This window comes from Chiloscyllium plagiosum, unplaced genomic scaffold (assembly GCF_037043375.1).
Source record: "Chiloscyllium plagiosum isolate Xiang-an unplaced genomic scaffold, Cpla_swu_hap1 HiC_scaffold_14, whole genome shotgun sequence".
Lineage (NCBI taxonomy): Eukaryota > Metazoa > Chordata > Chondrichthyes > Orectolobiformes > Hemiscylliidae > Chiloscyllium > Chiloscyllium plagiosum.
In genome coordinates this window covers 15,784,679-15,803,934 of record NW_028270152.1, presented here as the reverse complement: position 1 = coordinate 15,803,934, position 19,256 = coordinate 15,784,679, and positions in this window count along the sequence as shown.

Genomic DNA, 19,256 nt, shown 5'->3' with positions numbered 1-19,256 from the left:
AATTCACCTAACCTGCACATCTTTGGACTGTGGGAGGAAACCGGAGCACCCGGAGGAAACCCACGCAGACACGGGGAGAACTCCACACAGTCAGTCGCCTGAGGCGGGAATTGAACCCAGGTCTCTGGCGCTGTGAGGCAGCAGTGCTAACCACTGTGCCACCGTGCCGCCCAAGTTGAGAAAACTACCAGCCATGATCGAATGGTGGGGCAGACTGGATGGGCCCAATTCTGCTCCTATATTATATGGTCTGATTGAAATGTACAAGATTCTTATATGCAGAGAGATTGGATAATCTAGGGCCAGAGGGCAGAATCTTGTAAAAATTGGGTGTCCATTTAAGAGTTGAGGAGGAATTTCTTCTTTCAGAATGTAGTGAATCTGTGGAATTCTTTACCACAGAAGGTTGTCAAGACTGGGTCATTAAGTATACTCAGGATAGACAGATTTTGAATGAATAAGAGCATCAAAGGAAAATGCAGGAAAACAGGGGATTATCAAATCAGCCATGATCCCATTGAATGGTGGAGTGCATTCAATAAGCTGAATAATCTACTTCTGCTTCTAGGTCTTACTACCTCACCTGCTTTACATATCTCAAAAACAGTCAGGCATCGGTAGGCACGTATTGCTTGTTTGTGGGAAATGTAATTGGGGAGGGGAACTTAATACTGGTTAGCTGGTCTTATAATGAGCATTCATGAGATACAAATGTATGCAAATGAGCTTCCTCGAGCTTGCCATTGGGAAGTTTGACCTTCCTGTCAAGTTCCAAAACTTAATTGCAAAAGTTCATCCCATGGTTGAAAGTCTGATTTTTGAGTCTCGCAACCAATTAAGTTCCCCCGTGCTCCTTGTTTCCTGCTCCTGGGGGTATCTCAAAATTCTACCCACATAATCAAATGCAGAATTAGACACCATACACGCTGCCACTCTGTCTTGCTGCTGGAAGGGGTGACTGCTGGAAGGTATGGAAGGGATGTTGGTCAAGCAGGCTGCTTTGTCCTGGGAGAAAGTGAGGGCTGAAGGTACTGCAGAGTCAGAGTCGAGAATGTGATGCTGGAAAAGCACAGCAGGTCAGACAGCATCTGACGAGCAGGAGAATCGACGTTTCGGGCATAAGCCCTTCATCAGGGCTGAACTGCTGTGCTTTTCCAGCGCCACCCTTTTCGACCTGGATTCTGGTATATTATATTCCACCTTTCACTCCTAATCTGCTTTCTGTCAATGAGGAGGCAACTGCAAAAGATGTAACCGTAGACCTGATGATTTTAAATCCATGGTTCCTTTCTTCAACCCAGCTTTCCCCTTTCCAAACTAAAACAAGGAACAGCAGGTGCTGCAAATCTGAAATGAAATTGCTGGAGAAATTCAGTTCTGAAGAAGGGTCCCTCCAGCAATTTCTGGTTTAGCTTCCTCTTTCTAATTTAGTTGTAAGACACCCAGGAACTGTTGCCCTATCCAGAGGATATGAAGGGGCCATAGAACAGCACGGTGAAAGAAACACCTTCATTTGATATGACCCTCACAATAATCAACTCAGATATTGGCATTGTACAGAGCTTTAGAAGCAAGTATAGTGTAGGGAACAGCACAGGATGAGTGACTGAACAGGAGTGGCCTGCAGCCTAACTTGGGCAAAGGAATAGTTTATTCATTGGCTCCCTAGAGAGGCCAGGCTGTAGACAAGAGAGGATAAAAGTGATCTTAAAGTCCTTTCCATTTTAAAAATTAAAATCAGACACAAAAATGAGTGTTCTAAGGTAATGCTGATTATGTTCAGGCAACCAATGTTTCACAGCCAATACTTGTGGGCAAATGTACTCAGGCCTGATGAACAGGGACATTCCTTGTGAATTAGCCACAGCGGTATTTCTCTTACCTGATAAAAACTGATAGAACTGTGGATGCTGAAACAAAAACTGAAGTTGCTGGAAAAGCTCAGAAAGTCTGGCAGCACCCATGCAGAGTTAATCCAGTGACCCTTCCTCAGAACTGATGGTAGCTCAGAAAGTGTTGGTTTATATGCAGAAGATAGGGTGGGGAGCGAGTAAGGAGTAAACGGTAGGTGGGGATAGAGCCCAAAGAGAGAGAACAGTTGGACAGACAAAGGAGTCGATGATGATCAGATTAGGAGGGTGAATAGCTGTTAATGGAACCTATTAGTGACTAACAATGGGTTGTGTTTAATGGCAGACTATGTGATGACATTCCTGACGTGGGGCTCTTTCCTGAACTCTCCTGCTCCTCGGATGCTGTCTGACCTGCTGTGCTTTTCCAGCACCACACTCTCAACTCTGATCTCCAGTTTCTGCAGTCCTTAGTTTCTCCTGTGTGATAACAAGACCTGGTGTGTGCGGTAGGAGGCCTGGGAGAGTTCAAGTCCTAAAATTGTAGCACTTCACCTGCACTCCACTCAATCTAGTCAAGCACTTCACTTAATCTTGTCTCTTCCATTCACTGCTCGCAACATGGTCTCCTCCACATTGGGGAAACGAAACGTAGACTGGGAGACAGCTTTGCAGAATACCTACGTTCTGCCTGGAAAAACTGAGCCTGAACTTCCAGTTGCCTGCCATTTTAACACCATCCTGTTCCCTGGCCAACATCTCTGTCTCAGGCTTGCTACGGTGCTCCAGAAAAGCTCAGAGCAAGCTGGAAGAACAGCACCTCATCTTCCACTTGGGGACCCTGCAGCCTCTGGACTCAATGTCGTGTTCAATAACTCTCCTATACCTGAGCCCTCTACCCTGGAATCTTATCACACAGTGGTAATATCCCTACCACTGGGCTCGGAGGCCCGTGTTCAAGTACCACCTGCTCCAGAGTTGCGCTGTAACATCTCTGAGCATGTTGGTGAAAAATATCTGCAATGCTGCAGTCACTTTGTACAGAACATCAGAGAGTTTAACCTCATTAAAGGTACTAGGCAAATGTGAGTCACTGTTGAATTAGGATTCATGGATAGAAACGGAATGATTTGTGCAGGGTATTCATTAATAGCTTGTCGATTAGTTTTTAGGAAAGGTATGAAAGTTTTGCACAGGTATACTTTAATGAATGAAAAATCCCTGCACCAGTGAGGCTAAAGGTGGATTCAAAGTTTGCAAAGATATTGAAGGCCAGACGTTTTTCCTCTATGGTGAGAGCTGTTGTTGATTTGTCATCTGACTGGCTTAGCTTACTCAGTTTCACATTAAATTCTTCTCAATTTTTTGCAGGTTACAAATGCACTGAGTTTTCATTGTGAACGCAATGATTACAACATTCTCCCCAAGGATTAACTGACTTGTATTTGACTCTCTTTAATTCCTGTAAGCGTCTCTTTGGTAATTCTGGCTTGGGGCAGGAGTTCCATGTGAAGGAGTCAACAAGTTGTCACGACTGATGTATAATCAATAGATTAAGTCCTGTACACCCCATCCCTCAGCTCTTTTGGTTTAGCTAAGTAAATATATCACACCATGCAGCATGGTAAGTGGCGTCTTCCCTTCTTTTGGCAGGTTCTCAGTACATAACGGCACAGCCACATTTGACCTAAAGCTATCGGAAATAGTCCTTCAAACTCCTCAATCTATTTCAATTCATTTTCGCCAAAGGACAAGCTACAAGATAAGCTTTTAATCATGTAAAAATAACTAACTGCCACTTGCATATAAAGTTAAACACACAACTTCACAGCAGGCTGAGAGCCTGAACTTTGCAATTCCTGCTCCAAGCTTCTCTCTCCTCACTTAAGATGTGTCTCTAAATGCAAGAACATAAGAACTAAGAGAAGGAGTAGGCCATCCGGCCCCTCGAGCCTGCTTCACCATTCAATAAGATCATGGCTGATCTTTAGGAAACAAAAAAATGCTGGAGATCACTGTAGGTGAGAAAACAAGCTAAGGTTTTGAAACACAATAGAACATAGGATAGTACAGCACAGCACAGGCCCTTCAGCCCTCAATGTTGTGCCAACCTTTTATCTTACTCTAAGGTCAGACTAACCTACATACCCTTCATTGTACTATTTTCCATGTGCCTATCCAAGAGTCGCTTAAATGTCCCTAATGTCTCTGACTCTACTACCATTGCTGGCAGTGCATTCTACGCACCCACCACTCTCTGTGTAAAGAACCTACCTCTGACAACTTCCCTAAACCTTCCTCCAGTCACCTTAAAATTATGCCCCCTTGTGATAGCCATTTCTGCCCTGGGAAAATCTCTCTGACTATCCACTCTACCTATGCTTCGCAATGTCTCGTACACCTTTATCAAGTCACCTCTCATCCTTCTTCGCTCTGATGAGTAGAGCCCTAGCTCCCTCAACCTTTCTTCATAAGACATGCCTTCCAGTCCAGGCATCATCCTGGTAAATCTCCTCTGTATCCTCTGTACCCTCTCTGCTATTGAAAGCCAACATACCTTACGCCTTATTAGCAACCCTATTAACCTGGGTGGCAACTTTGAGGGATCTATGGACATGGACCCCAAGATCCCTCTCTTTCTCCACACTGCCAAGAATCCTGCCTTTAACTTTGTAATCTGCATTCAAATACAACATTCCAAAATGAATCACTTCACACTTTTCCAAGTTGAACTCCATCTGCCACTTATCATCCCAGCTCTGAATCGCGTCAATGTCCTGTTGCAATCTACAACAACCCTCAACACTTTCCGCAACTCCACCATAAGACCATAAGACCATAAGACATAGGAGCGGAAGTATTGCCATTCGGCCCATCGAGTCCACTCCGCCATTCAATCATGGCTGATGGGCATTTAAACTCCACTTACCCGCATTCTCCCCGTAGCCCTTAATTTCTTGTGACATCAAGAATTTATCAATTTCTGCCTTGAAGACATTTAGCGTCCCAGCCTCCACTGCACTCTGTGGCAATGATTTCCACAGGCCCACCACTCCCTGGCTGAAGAAATGTCTCCGTATTTCTGTTCTGAATTTACCCCCTCTAATTCTAAGGCTGTCTCCACGGGTCCTAGTCTCCTCGCCTAACGGAAACAATTTCCTAGCGTCCACCCTCTCCAAGCCATGTATTATCTTGTAAGATTCTATTAGATCTCCACTTAATCTTCTAAACTCCAATGAATACAATCCCAGGATCCTCAGCCGTTCCTCATATGTTAGACCTACCATTCCAGGGATCATCCGTGTGAATCTCCACTGGACACGCTCCAGTGCCAGTATGTCCTTCCTGAGTATGTCCAACCTTCATGTCATCAGCAAAGTTATTAACCTACCCTTCCATTTCCTCATCCAAATCATTTATAAAAATCACAAAGAGCAGAGGTTGCAGAACCGATCCCTGTGGAACACCACTGGTCACTGAGCTCCAAACTGAATGCTTTTCATCCACGACGAGTAAATCATTGCGGATGCTGGAATCTGTACTGAAAACAAAAATTGCTGGCTGATCTTTCTCGTGGACTCAGCTCCACTTACCCGCCCACTCATCATAACCCTTAGTGCCTTTGCTGTTCAAAAGTCAATCCATTGTCACCTTAAAACCATTCAATGAAACAGCCTTAGCTGCTTCACTGGGCAGGGAATTCCACAGGTTCACAACCCTCTGGGTGAAGAAGTTCTCCCTCAATTCCAACTCAGTCCTAAACCTGCTCCCAGGAGAAAGTGAGGACTGCTCCCAGGAGAAAGTATGTGTGGACTACCCTTTATTCTTAAACTGTGACCCCCCCAGTTCTGGATTTCCCCAACATCGGGAACATTCTTCCCGCTTCTGGTCTGACCAGTCCCATCAGGATTTTATATGTTTCTATGAGGTCCACCCTTATTGTTCTAAATTCCAGTGAGTACAAGCCCATTCGACCCAGTCTTTCCTCATATGTCAGTCCTGCTGTCCTGGGAATCAGTCTGGTGAACCTTCACCAGTCTCCCTCAACAGTGAGGATATCGTTCCTCAGATTAGGAGACCAAAACTGAACACAATACAGGAAGTGTGGCCTCACCAAGGCCCTGTATAACTGCAGCAAGGCATCCTTACTCTGATACTCCAATCCTCTCGCGATGAAGGCCAGTATGCCATTAGCTTTCCTCACCGCCTGCTGCACATGCATGCCTACTTTTAGCGACTGTTCCACCATGACACCCAAGTCTCATTGCACCTTAACCTTTACTAAAATGCCGCCATTTAAATAATAATCTGCCTTCCTGTTTTTGTGACCAAAGTGGATAACCTCCCATTTATCTGCACTATATTGCATTTGCCAAGTATTTGCCCACTCAGCCAGTCTGTCCAAGTCACCTGCAGCCTCTTAGCATCTTCCTCACAGCAAACACTGCCTCCCAGCTTAGTCTCATCTGCAAATTTGGAGATAATGCATTCAATTCCTTCATTCAAATTGTTAATGTATATTGTGAACAGCTGGGGTCCCAGCACTGAACTCTGCGGTACTGCACTCGTAGATGATAGTGGGTACTGCAGTTGCTGGAGATTAGAATCAAGATTAGAGTGGCGATGGAAAAGCACAGCAGGTCAGGCAGCATCCGAGGAGCAGGAAAATCGACGTTTCGAGCTTTTGCCCGAAATATTGATTTTCCTGCTCCTCGGATGCTGCCTGACCTGCAGTGCTTTTCTAGCACCACTCTAATCTTGACCCTGGTACTGCACTCATCACTATCTGCCGCTTTGAAAAGGACTTGTTTATTTCAACTCGCTGCATGTTGTTGTTCCATCAAACATCATATCTCGCTAAACTCAATTTGATTCCACCTTTTACCTCTATAGCCACCTTTTACCTCTATAGCAAGACCGGAAGTTGTAAGAAGTAAGACATAATCCCTTCGCCTGTGCTAACAATTTGGCTCAAATAGTGGAGAGAGCCTACATATCTGTGAATACAAATCTGCTAATGGATAATTCAAAAAGGGCAAGGATTACCTTCTCACTAATGACTAGCAATACAAATTACATCCCATATAAGTTGGGAAAGCCGCTCTCCGCAAATAAACTTAGCTTGTCTCTGTCCTGATGGTCATGCACTTGATTCTAATTCATGGTCTGAAGTGCTTTTGAGACCCTTTCAGTTTGAAAGAAAAGCAACATGAATACACTTTGCTGTGGGTTTTATCCTCTTTAAGGATAAATCCTGGCCACAGGGTTTGAAAGGACTCCTGTGTGCTGGCGATTGACAGTTCCTGTTGGCTGCTAGTATTAATGCTTTACTATTGTGGAACACCACCGCTGGCCTTCTTCTGCCAGATCCCAGTTTTCAAGTTGCACTTTATGTTCCAAAGCTTTCTTCCCAGCTGCACTCTGCTACCCACACGGCTCCTCCTCCCCTCTCCCAACCTCCGCCCCAATTCCAGCACATGTCGAAATAAGATATCACGGTGTTTATTAGATGTTGGGGGAGAGCAAATCATTGTTGTACAGTCAGTTCTGCTATAACGTGTTTCTTCAACGCAAATTGGCTTTAACGTGAATTTAGACTGTTATTGGTCGTTTGCGAACTTTCCTTACCTGTACTGGCTATAATGCGATTCCGGCCCCATTAACTTAGATGGGTGTTGCGTGATTTGCATGAGAATGGAACTATCACGTTAAATCAGAACAGACGGTATTCCCAAATGATTACATTACAGGAGGACAGAAATGGACGGGTCAAATGGGCAGCTCAGGGCAGATGGAATTCAACCCTGATACATGTGAGAGGATGAAGGACCAAGAGAAGGGCGCACTCAGTGAATGAGAGGCTGGAAAAGTACAGCATCCGAGGAGCAGGAGAATCAACGTTTCGGGCAAGATGAAGAGCTTATGCCCGAAACGTTGATTCTCCTGCTCCTCAGATGCTGCCTGACCAGCTGTACTTTTCCAGCACCACACTCTCGACTCTGATCTCCAGCATCTGCAATCCTCAGTTTCTCTTGGTGCTCAGTGAATGGCAGGATGCTGGGAAGCTCAGAGGAACAAAGGATCTATGGGTGCTTTTCCATAGATACCTGAAGGTGGCTGGACAGGTTAATTGGGCCGATATAATCGAATATGGACAATTGCTTTTATCAGAAGTGGCACAGGTTAAAAGGGCAGAGAGATGATGTTGCAGCTGTAAGGTTAGGTCACAGCTGGAATACTGGGTGCCATTCCACTCTAGGAAGGATCTGATTGCGCTGGAAGGGGTGCAGAGGAGATTCACTGGAATGTTGCCTGGGATGGAGCAGTTTAGCGATGAAGGGAGGTTGGATAAGCTCAGGTTGTTTTGTTTAGAGCAGAGAAGGCTGAGAGGAGGCGTGAATGAGATGTATAAGATTATGAGCGTCATGGACAGGTTGAATAGAATGGAGCAGCTCCCCTTCGTTAGACGGTCAATAACGAGGGGGTGCTTAATTTTAAGGTGAAAAGCAGGAGGTTTAGAGGGGACTGTAGGAAAACATTTTCAGCCAAAGGACAGTGGGAATCTGGAATGCATTTCCACGGGGAAGCCTCACAATCTTTAAAAAATACTTGGTTGAGCTTTTGAAATGTTATAACATTCAAGGCTATGGGCCAAGTGTTGGAAAGTGGGATTGGTATAAATTTAGGGTCATTTATTTTGTTTGTACAGACCTGATGGGCTGAAGGGCCTTTTCTGTACTGTATTGTTCTGTGAACCATTAATATCTAAATCTCTGACCTATCCTAATATCATCGTTATTGAAAAATCTCCCAGAGGAAGAATTTCCAGGTATTTTCTATTATAAATGACTTGATCCTGACAGAAACCAGATGTTCTCCCAGCCTTATTCCTCTTATGATGTTGAGAGGGGAGGGATTAAGTGACTTTGTATCTGCTATACACTAGTGCTGCTTTACACTGCTTATCTGATGTCACTGACATAGAACATAGAACAATACAGCGCAGAACAGGCCCTCAATGTTGCACCGACCTGTGAACTAATCTAAGCCCATCACCCGACACTATCCCATCATCATCCATATGCTTATCCAAGGTCAGTTTAAATTCCCTAATGTGGCTGAGTTAACTACATTGGCAGGCAAGGCATTCCACACCCTTACCACTCTCTAAGTAAAGAACCTGCCCCTGATATCTGTCTTAAATCTATCATCCCTAAGTTTGCAGCTATGCCCCCTTGTACAAGCCGAGGAAAAAACTTTCACTGTTCACCCTATCTAATCATCTTGTTTATCTCTATTAAATCCCCTCTTAGCCTTTGCTCCAATGAGAACAGACCCAATTCCTCAGCCTTTCCTCATAAGACCTTCCCTCCAGACCAGGCCGCATCCTGGTAAATCTCCTCTGCACCTTTCCCAATGCTTTCACATCCTTCCTGTAATGGGGTGACCAGAACTGTACACAATATTCCAAGTGTGGCTGCACTGGTGTTTTGAACAGTCACAGTTTGACATGGATCCGGAACATAATCCCTCTACCAATAAAACCTGACACTCTGTATGCTTTCTCAACAGCACTATCAACCTGGGTGGCAACTTTCAGGGATCTATGTAAGGGGATTCTTGATTATCCGAACGAGATGGGCGGGCACTATTTCGTTCAGATAATCGATTATTCGGTTAATCGATTAAATGCCTTTTCTCTGGGGCTTGAAGACTTTAAAGTATGCTCCCCATACAGGAGACAACACAGCAGCACACAGCACGCGAGCCCCCGCCCCCCTCCAACACCGACCACCACCCTACCCGCCAACCCTGTCCAACACTGCATCCCCCCAACTGACCCCTAACCCCATCCAACACTGCCCCCCGCCGCCCTCACCCCCATCCCCGTCCAACACTGCCCCCCGCCCTCACCCCATCCCCGTCCAACACTGCAACCCCCCGCCCTCACCCCCAACACCGTCCAACACTGCCATCCCCTCACCCCCAACCCCGTCCAGCATCACCCCCCAGCCTCACCCCGCCCTGTCAAACACCGACCCCCCGCCCACACCCCGACCCGTCAAACACCGCGCCCCCGCCCACACCCCGCCCAGTCAACACTGCCCCCCGCTCTCACCCCGCCCCGTCAAACACCACCCCCAGCGCACACCCCGCCATGTCCAACACTGCCACCCCCTCACCCCCAACCCCGTCCAACACCGCCACCCGTCCTCACCCCGCCCCGTCACACACCACCCCTGTCCTCACCCCAACCCCGTCCAACACTGCCCCCCGCTCTCACCCCAAACCCCGCCCAACACTGTGCCCCCGCTCACACCCCAACCCCGTCCAACACTGCCCCCCGCTCACACCCCCAACCCAATCCAACAATGCCCCCTCGCTCTCACCCCACTCTGTCCAACACTGCCCCCCTGCCCTCACCCCCAACTCCGTCGAACATTGCCACCCCCTCCCTCAACCCCAACCCCGTCCAACACTGCCCCCCCGCTCTCACCCCAAACCCCGTCCAACACTGTGCCCCCGCCCACACCCCCAACCCCATCCAACAATGCCCTCCCACTTTCAACGCAGACCCCATCCAACATTGTCCTCCCGCCCTCACCCCTAACCCCGTTCAGCATCGCCCACCCGCCCTCACCCCCAACACCGTCCAACACTGCCACCCCCTCACCCCCAACCCCGTCCAAAACTGCCTCCCTGCCATCACCCCCAACCCCATCCAGCATCGCGCCCCCGCCCTCACCCCAACCCTGTCCAAAACTGCCCCCGCCCATACCCTCAACCCCGTCCAACACTGCCCCCCTCGCTCTCACTCCAAACCCCGTCCAACACTGCCCCCTGCCCACACCCCCAACCCCATCCAACACTGCCCTCCCACTCTCAACCCAAACCCTGTCCAACATTGTCCTCCCGCCCTCACCCCCAACTCCGTCCAACACTGCCACCCCCTCACTCCCAACCCCGTCCAGCATCACCCCCCACCGTCACACCGCCCCCCGCCCACACCCCACCCGGTCCAACACTGCCCCCTGCCCACACCCTGCCCCGTCCAACACTGCCCCCCAGCGACCTCACCCCAACCCTGTCCAACACCCCCCCCCCGCACTCACCCCAACCCCATCCAACACTGCCCCCTGCCTCACCCCCAATCCCATCCAACACTGCTCCCCACCCTCACCCTCAACCCCTCCAACACCACCCCCTGCCCTCACCCCAACCCTGTCCAACACCGGCCCCCCGCCCTCACCCCAACCCTGTCCAACGCTGCCCCTCCGCTCTCACCCCGCGCCGTCCAACACCGCCCTCACCCCCAAACCCGTCCAACTCTGACCCCGCGCCCTCATCCCCCAACCCCGTCCAACACTGCCCCCCTACCCACACCGCCAAACCCATCCAACACTGCCCCCTGCCCTCACCCTCAACCCCGTCCAACACTGCCTCCGTCCTCACCCCCAACCCCGTCCAACACTGCTTCCCCACCCACACCCCATCCCCGTCCAACACTGCTTCCCCACCCACACCCCATCCCCGTCTAACACTGCCCCCAGCCCTCACTCCCAACCCGATCCAACACTGCCCCCGCCCTCACCCCCAACCCCATCCAACACTGCCCCCCACCCTCACCCCATCCCCGTCCAATACTGCCCCTGCCCTCACTCCATTCCCATCCAACACTGTGCCCACCCTCACCCCAACCCCGTCCAACACTGCCCCTGCCCTCACCCCATCCCCATCCAACACTGCCCCTGCCTTCACCCTTCCCCGTCCAACACTGCACCTGCCCTCACCCCATTCCCGTTCAACACTGCCCCCGTCCTCACCCCCAACCCTGTCCATCACCGCTCCCCCGCCCTCACCCCATCCCCGTCCAACACTGCAACCCCCCGCCCTCACCCCCAACACCGTCCAACACTGCCATCCCCTCACCCCCAACCCCGTCCAGCATCACCCCCCAGCCTCACCCCGCCCTGTCAAACACCGACCCCCGCCCACACCCCGACCCGTCAAACACCGCGCCCCCGCCCACACCCCGCCCAGTCAACACTGCCCCCCGCTCTCACCCCGCCCCGTCAAACACCACCCCCGGCGCACACCCCGCCATGTCCAACACTGCCACCCCCTCACCCCCAACCCCGTCCAACACCGCCACCCGTCCTCACCCCGCCCCGTCACACACCACCCCTGTCCTCACCCCAACCCCGTCCAACACTGCCCCCCGCTCTCCCCCAAACCCCGCCCAACACTGTGCCCCCGCCCACACCCCAACCCCGTCCAACACTGCCCCCCGCTCATACCCCCAACCCCATCCAACAATGCCCCCTCGCTCTCACCCCACTCTGTCCAACACTGCCCCCCTGCCCTCACCCCCAACTCCGTCGAACATTGCCACCCCCTCCCTCAACCCCAACCCCGTCCAACACTGCCCCCCCGCTCTCACCCCAAACCCCGTCCAACACTGCGCCCCCGCCCACACCCCAACCCCGTCCAACCCTGCCCTCCTGCCCACACCCCCAACCCCATCCAACAATGCCCCCCCACTTTCAACCCAGACCCCATCCAACATTGTCCTCCCGCCCTCACCCCTAACCCCGTTCAGCATCGCCCACCCGCCCTCACCCCCAACACCGTCCAACACTGCCACCCCCTCACCCCCAACCCCGTCCAACACTGCCTCCCTGCCATCACCCCCAACCCCATCCAGCATCGCGCCCCCGCCCTCACCCCAACCCCGTCCAACACTGCCCCCCGCCCATACCCTCAACCCCGTCCAACACTGCCCCCCTCGCTCTCACTCCAAACCCCGTCCAACACTGCCCCCTGCCCACACCCCCAACCCCATCCAACACTGCCCTCCCACTCTCAACCCAAACCCTGTCCAACATTGTCCTCCCGCCCTCACCCCCAACTCCGTCCAACACTGCCACCCCCTCACCCCCAACCCCGTCCAAACTACCTTCCACCCTCACTCCCAACCCCGTCCAACACTGCCACCCCCTCACTCCCAACCCCGTCCAGCATCACCCCCCACCGTCACACCGCCCCCCGCCCACACCCCACCCGGTCCAACACTGCCCCCTGCCCACACCCTGCCCCGTCCAACACTGCCCCCCAGCGACCTCACCCCAACCCTGTCCAACACCCTCCCCGCACTCACCCCAACCCCATCCAACACTGCCCCCTGCCTCACCCCCAATCCCATCCAACACTGCCCCCCACCCTCACCCTCAACCCCTCCAACACCACCCCCTGCCCTCACCCCAACCCTGTCCAACACCGGCCCCCCGCCCTCACCCCAACCCTGTCCAACGCTGCCCCTCCGCTCTCACCCCGCGCCATCCAACACCGCCCTCACCCCCAAACCCGTCCAACTCTGACCCCGCGCCCTCATCCCCCAACCCCGTCCAACACTGCCCCCCTACCCACACCGCCAAACCCATCCAACACCACTGCTGCCCTCACCCCCGGCCCCGTCCAACACTGCCCCCTGCCCTCACCCTCAACCCCGTCCAACACTGCCTCCGTCCTCACCCCCAACCCCGTCTAACACTGCCCCCAGCCCTCACTCCCAACCCGATCCAACACTGCCCCCGCCCTCACCCCCAACCCCATCCAACACTGCCTCCCACCCTCACCCCATCCCCATCCAATACTGCCCCTGCCCTCACTCTATTCCCATCCAACACTGTGCCCACCCTCACCCCAACCCCGTCCAACACTGCCCCCGCCCTCACCCCATCCCCATCCAACACCACACCCTGCCTTCACCCTTCCCTGTCCAACACTGCCCCTGCCTTCACCCTTTCCCGTCCAACACTGCACCTGCCCTCACCCCATTCCCGTTCAACACTGCCCCTGTCCTCACCCCCAACCCTGTCCAACACCGCCCCCCGCCCTCACCCTGCCATCAACTTTCTCCATCCATCACCGCTCCCCCGCCCTCACCCCATCCCTGTCCAACACTGCAACCCCCCGCCCTCACCCCCAACCATGTCCAACACCGGCCCCCCACCCACACCCCAACCCCGTCCAACACCGCCATCCGCCCTCACTTCCAAACCCATCCAACTCTGCCCCCCCGCCATCACCCCCAACCCCGTCCAACACTGCCCCCCCACCCTCACCCCAACCCTGTCCAACACTGCCCCCCCGCCCACAGCCCCAAACTCATCCAACACCACTGCTGCCCTCACCCCCAACCCAGTCCAACACTGCCCCCTGCCCTCACCCCCAACCCCATCCAACACTGCCTCCGCCCTCACCCCCAACCCCAACCCGATCCAACACTGCCTCTGCCCTCACCCCCAACCCCGTCCAACACTGCCCCCGCCCTCACCCCAACCCTGTCCAATACCGCCCCAGCCCTCACTCCCAACCCGATCCAACACTGCCCCCGCCCTCACCCCCAACCCCGTCCAACACGGACTCCCTGCTTGACCCCCAACACCGTCCAACATGGTACCCCCTCCCGATCCCCAATGCCGTCCAACACTGCCCCCCCACCCCGCCTGACCCCCAACTCCGTCCAACACTGGCCCAACCCCACCCCATGCGCCCCCCCCCCCCATGTTCACCCCTGCCCCCTCTCCGGGACTGCAGGACTGTACGCCAACACCAAGACTGCTGCTGCTGCTGCTGCCGTTGTGGGGTACGTTTCCAAATAGCGCGCGCGCATGCACACACACACACACACACACACACAATGTTTAACTGCAATTTTTTGACAGGCTCAATCTCTGCCCTGTACAGGACAATGTTAGAGGGATTATCTGGGAAAGGGCGGGTTTAGGATACATCCCTGCGTAGAACTCCAGGGAAAGTGTGGGGAGAGAGAGAGGGCGGGGGGGGGGGGTGAGGTATCAGTCATTTGGAGACGGTGCCTGGTTAATCACTGTAAACAAAAGACGCGATCAGTGTTGGAAACACATCTTTGATGTAATGTTTCTATCAGGACCTCAAGATGTCCTTCGGATAATCCGATTTTCGGATAATTGGTATTCGGATAGTTGAGGTTCCTCTGTATATAGACACCAAAATCCCTCTGCACACCCACACTACCAAGAATCTTTCCATTGACCCAGTATTCTGCCTTCCTGTCATTCTTCCCAAAGTGAATCACCTCACATTTATTTGCATTGAACCTCTCAGCCCAATTCTGTAGTTTATCCAAGTTCCGCTGCAACCTGTAACATTCTTCCACACTGTCCACTACTCCACCGACTTTAGATGTCGTCTGCAAACTTACTAACCCATCCACCTATGCCTGCATCCAAGTCATTTATAAAAATGACAAACAGCAGTGGTCCCAAAACAGATCCTGTGGCACACCACGAGTAACTGGACTCCAGGCTGAATATTTTCCATTAACCACCACTTGCTGCCTTTTTACAGAAAGCCAGTTTCTAATCCAAGCTGCTAAATCACCCTCAATCCCATGCCTCAGCGTTTTCTCCAAAAGCCTATCATGTGGAACCTTATCAAAGGCTTTACTGAAGTCCATGTATACCACGTCAACTGCCCTACCCTCATCTACATGCTTGGTCACCTTCTCAAAAAATTCAGAAGTTTGTGAGACATGACCTGCCCTTGATGAAACCATGTTGACTATCTCCAATCAAATTGTTGCTTGCTAGTTGCTTATAAATCCTCTCTCTTATAATCCTTTCCAAAACTTTTCCTACAACAGACGTAAGGCTTACTGGTCTATAATTACCTGGGTCACCTCTACTGCCCTTCTTGAATAAGGACATAACGTTTGCAATACTCCAGTCCTCTGGACAATGATGACTCAAATCCACCATCTCCTCCCTAGCTTCCCAGAGAATCCTTGGATAAATCCCAACCGGCCCAGGGGACTTATCTACTTTCACTCCTTCCAGAGTTGATAACACCTTCTGTTTACTAACCTCAATCCTTTCTAGTCTAATAGGCTGTATTTCAGTCTTCTCCTCTACAATATTCTCCTTTTTCCTGAGTGAAAATAGATGAGAAATAATAGTTTAGCACCTCTCCAATCTCCACAGGGTCCATACACAACTTTCCATTTCTGTCTTTGACTGGCCCTATTCTTACCTGGTCATCCATTTATTCTTCACATATCAATAGAAGCTTTAGGACTGCTCATGTCCCTTCCTTGCTCTTCTTAACTGTCTCTTTAAATCCTTCCTAGCTAATCTGTAACTCTCCATTACCTCATCTGCACCATCTCATCTCAACATCACACAAGCCTTCCTCTTCTCCAAGAGATACAATTTCTTTAGTAAACAATGGTTCCCTTACCTTATCACTTCCTCCCTGCCTGACAGGGACATATGTATCAAGGACATGCAATATCTGTTCCTTAAACCAGCTCCATATTTCGATTGACCCCATCCTCTGCACTTTGCTACCCTGTTCTATGCCTCCTAAGTCTTGCTTTATTGCATTATAATTGCCCTTCCCCCATCTGTAACTCTTGCCCTGTGGCATGAATCTATCCCTTTCCATCGCTAAACTAAACGTAACCGAATTATGATCAGTCCCTCCAAAGTGCTCACCTATCACTAAATCAAACACCTGGCCTGATTCATTACCAAGTACCAGAGCCAGTGTGGCCTTCCCTCTTGTCGGCCCTTTGACATACTGTGTCAGGAAACCCTCCTGCACACATTGGACAAAAACTGATCCATCCGACGTATGAGAGTTATAGCATTTCCAGTCAATGTTGGGGAAGTTAAAGTCACCCATAATGACAACCCTGTTCCTTTCACTCCTACCCAGAATCGTTTTGCCAATCCTCTCCTCCACATCCCTGGAACTCTGCGGAGGCCTCTAAAAAACTGCCAGCAGTGTGGCCTCTCCTCTCCTGTTTCTAACTTCAGCCCATACCACCTCATTGGATGAGTCCTTGTCAAAGGTTCTTTCAGCCACCGTTATACTGGCCTTGAATAACAAAGCCACACCTCCCCCTCTTTTACCACCTTCCTTGATCTTAATGGAAGATCTAAACCCTGGAAGCTGCAACATCCATTCCTCACCCTGCTCTATCCATGTCTCCGAAATGGTCACAACATCGAAGCCCAGGTACCTGTCCATGCTGCAAGCTCACCTACCTTATTTCAGATACATCTGGTGTTGAAGAAGACACACTTCAAACCAGCTTGCTGTCTGCCAGCACGTTCCTGTGACTGTGAAATCATTTCCATGACTTCCCTACTCTCATCCTCCTGTGCACTGGAACTACACTACAGATTACCACCCCCTTGCTGAGCTAGGTTAAACCTACTTGAATATCACTTGCAAATTTCCTACTCAGGATATTAGTACCCCTCTGATTCAAGTGAAAATCATCCTGTTTGTGGAGGTACCACCTTCCCTAGAATGAGCCCCAATTATCCAAGTACATGAAACCCCCCCTCCTGCAGCAACATGTTCAGTTGATATCTCTCCCAGTTCCTCGCCTCGCTACCACATGGCACAGGTAACAAACCAGAGATAACAACTCTGTTTGCTCTAGCTCTCAGCTTCCACCCTAGCTCCCTGAAATCCTGCCTTACATCCCTATCCCTCTTTCTACCTATGTCGTTGGTACCTATGTGGACCATGAGTTGGGGCTGATCACCCTCTCGATTCAGGACCCCAAAGACACGATCCAAGACATCACGGACACTGGCAATTGGGAGGCAACACACCAACTGTGAGTCTCTTTTGTTCCCAACAAAACTTCTATCTGACCCTCTAACTATTGAGTCCCCAATGACTAACACTCTCCTCCTTTCCCCCCTTCCCTTCTCTGCAACAGGGACAGAGTCTGTGCCAGAGACCTACACCCCAATGTATGCCCCTGGTAAGTCATTCCCCCCAACAGTATCCAAAATGGTATACTTGTTTTACATAGAACATAGAACATAGAACATTACAGTGCAGTACAGGTCCTTCGCCCCTCGATGTTGTGCCGCCCTGTCATACTAATCTGAAGCCCATCCACCTACACTATTCCATGTAAGTCAATTTGCCTGTCCAATATCGACTTAAATGCACTTAAACTTGGCGAATCTACTACCGATGCAGGCAAAGCATTCCATACCCTTACTACTCTCTGAATAAAGAATGACCTTTTGCAGAGGAATGACCACAGGGGATCCCTGCACTGACTATTTTTTTCCTCCTTCTAACAGTTACCCAGCTTTCTTCGTGCCTAGGAGTAACTACTTCCCTGTAACTCTTATCTATCACAGACTCTGCCTCCCGAATGATCCGAAGTTCTTCCAGCTCCCATTCCAATTCCCTAATGTGGTTTTGGAGGAGCAAGAATTGGGTGTACTTCCTGCATATGTACTTGGATGGGGCACTACTGGTGCCCTTCACCTCAACCATTATGCAGGAGGAACATTCCTCTCCCTGCCATTCCTGCTAGTCCCCTTATCAGAAAGTTTAAAAAAAAAGAAAAAAAAGAAGAAAAAATTATCATTTTGATGATTGGTGGTAATCAAATAAAATTGGCATTGATGGACCGAATAAAAAAGGAAAGATTTATCCAAACACACTATCATAGTTTGTTGAGGGCCATCGGTGATTTCTTTAAGGTTCGGTCACTTCACAATCTCTTCCACTCGACCTGACAAGCTAAAGCTCACAGTTGCATTAGGCCCCTCAATATTTTGGAGTGTCCTGAAGGGAATATATGTAGGAGATTTCTGCCAGTGTTCACCCTAAATTGAAAGTATTACGAAGAGCAGGCTTCATGGGGCAATCTAGGCTTCAAGCAATTTTACATTATTTTCATCTCACTCGCTGTTGCTGGGTGGAAAATCACCCTCATTATCTATTTTCATGTGTTTGCAGGATAGTTCCAAACAGGCCTCCTTCCTTCTGGATAATGCTGAAGAATCACATAATTATTTCAAATTTATGGCCTAGAGACAAGGCTTCTGGCTCAATAGGCCATAGCTGGTTCATGTCCTCCCATCCTACTATGTGTAATCCAACAGACATAACCTTTGTCACTTACTCCCTCATGTATTTATCTAGATTTCCCTTAAATGCATTCATGTGAGTTGCCTCCATTACCCCATCTGCTATCTAATTGGAATTGCTAAGCACAATGTGGTTCAACTTCCCTGTGTTTCTCACTTTCTCCATCCATTCCAGGATGCAGAAAAGAAAATTCAAGAGATGAACAGAGAAGGCAGAGATAGCAGACTGAAAACAGAATGCCACGGAGTTATTGAAAAGTTCAGAAATGCAGTATGGAATTAAGCACCAACAAACACAGTCCTTAGCTTTTCTTTATGTGAATGCAAGGCTTTAGCAGCATAATAAAGAATTTCTTAGTGAGTACAATACTGACACAGGTGGGAGGCTAAATATTCTTGTGGTCTCAGAGACTGTCAGACTGCCATTAGCAAGGTACAAAGGAGCTAAGGC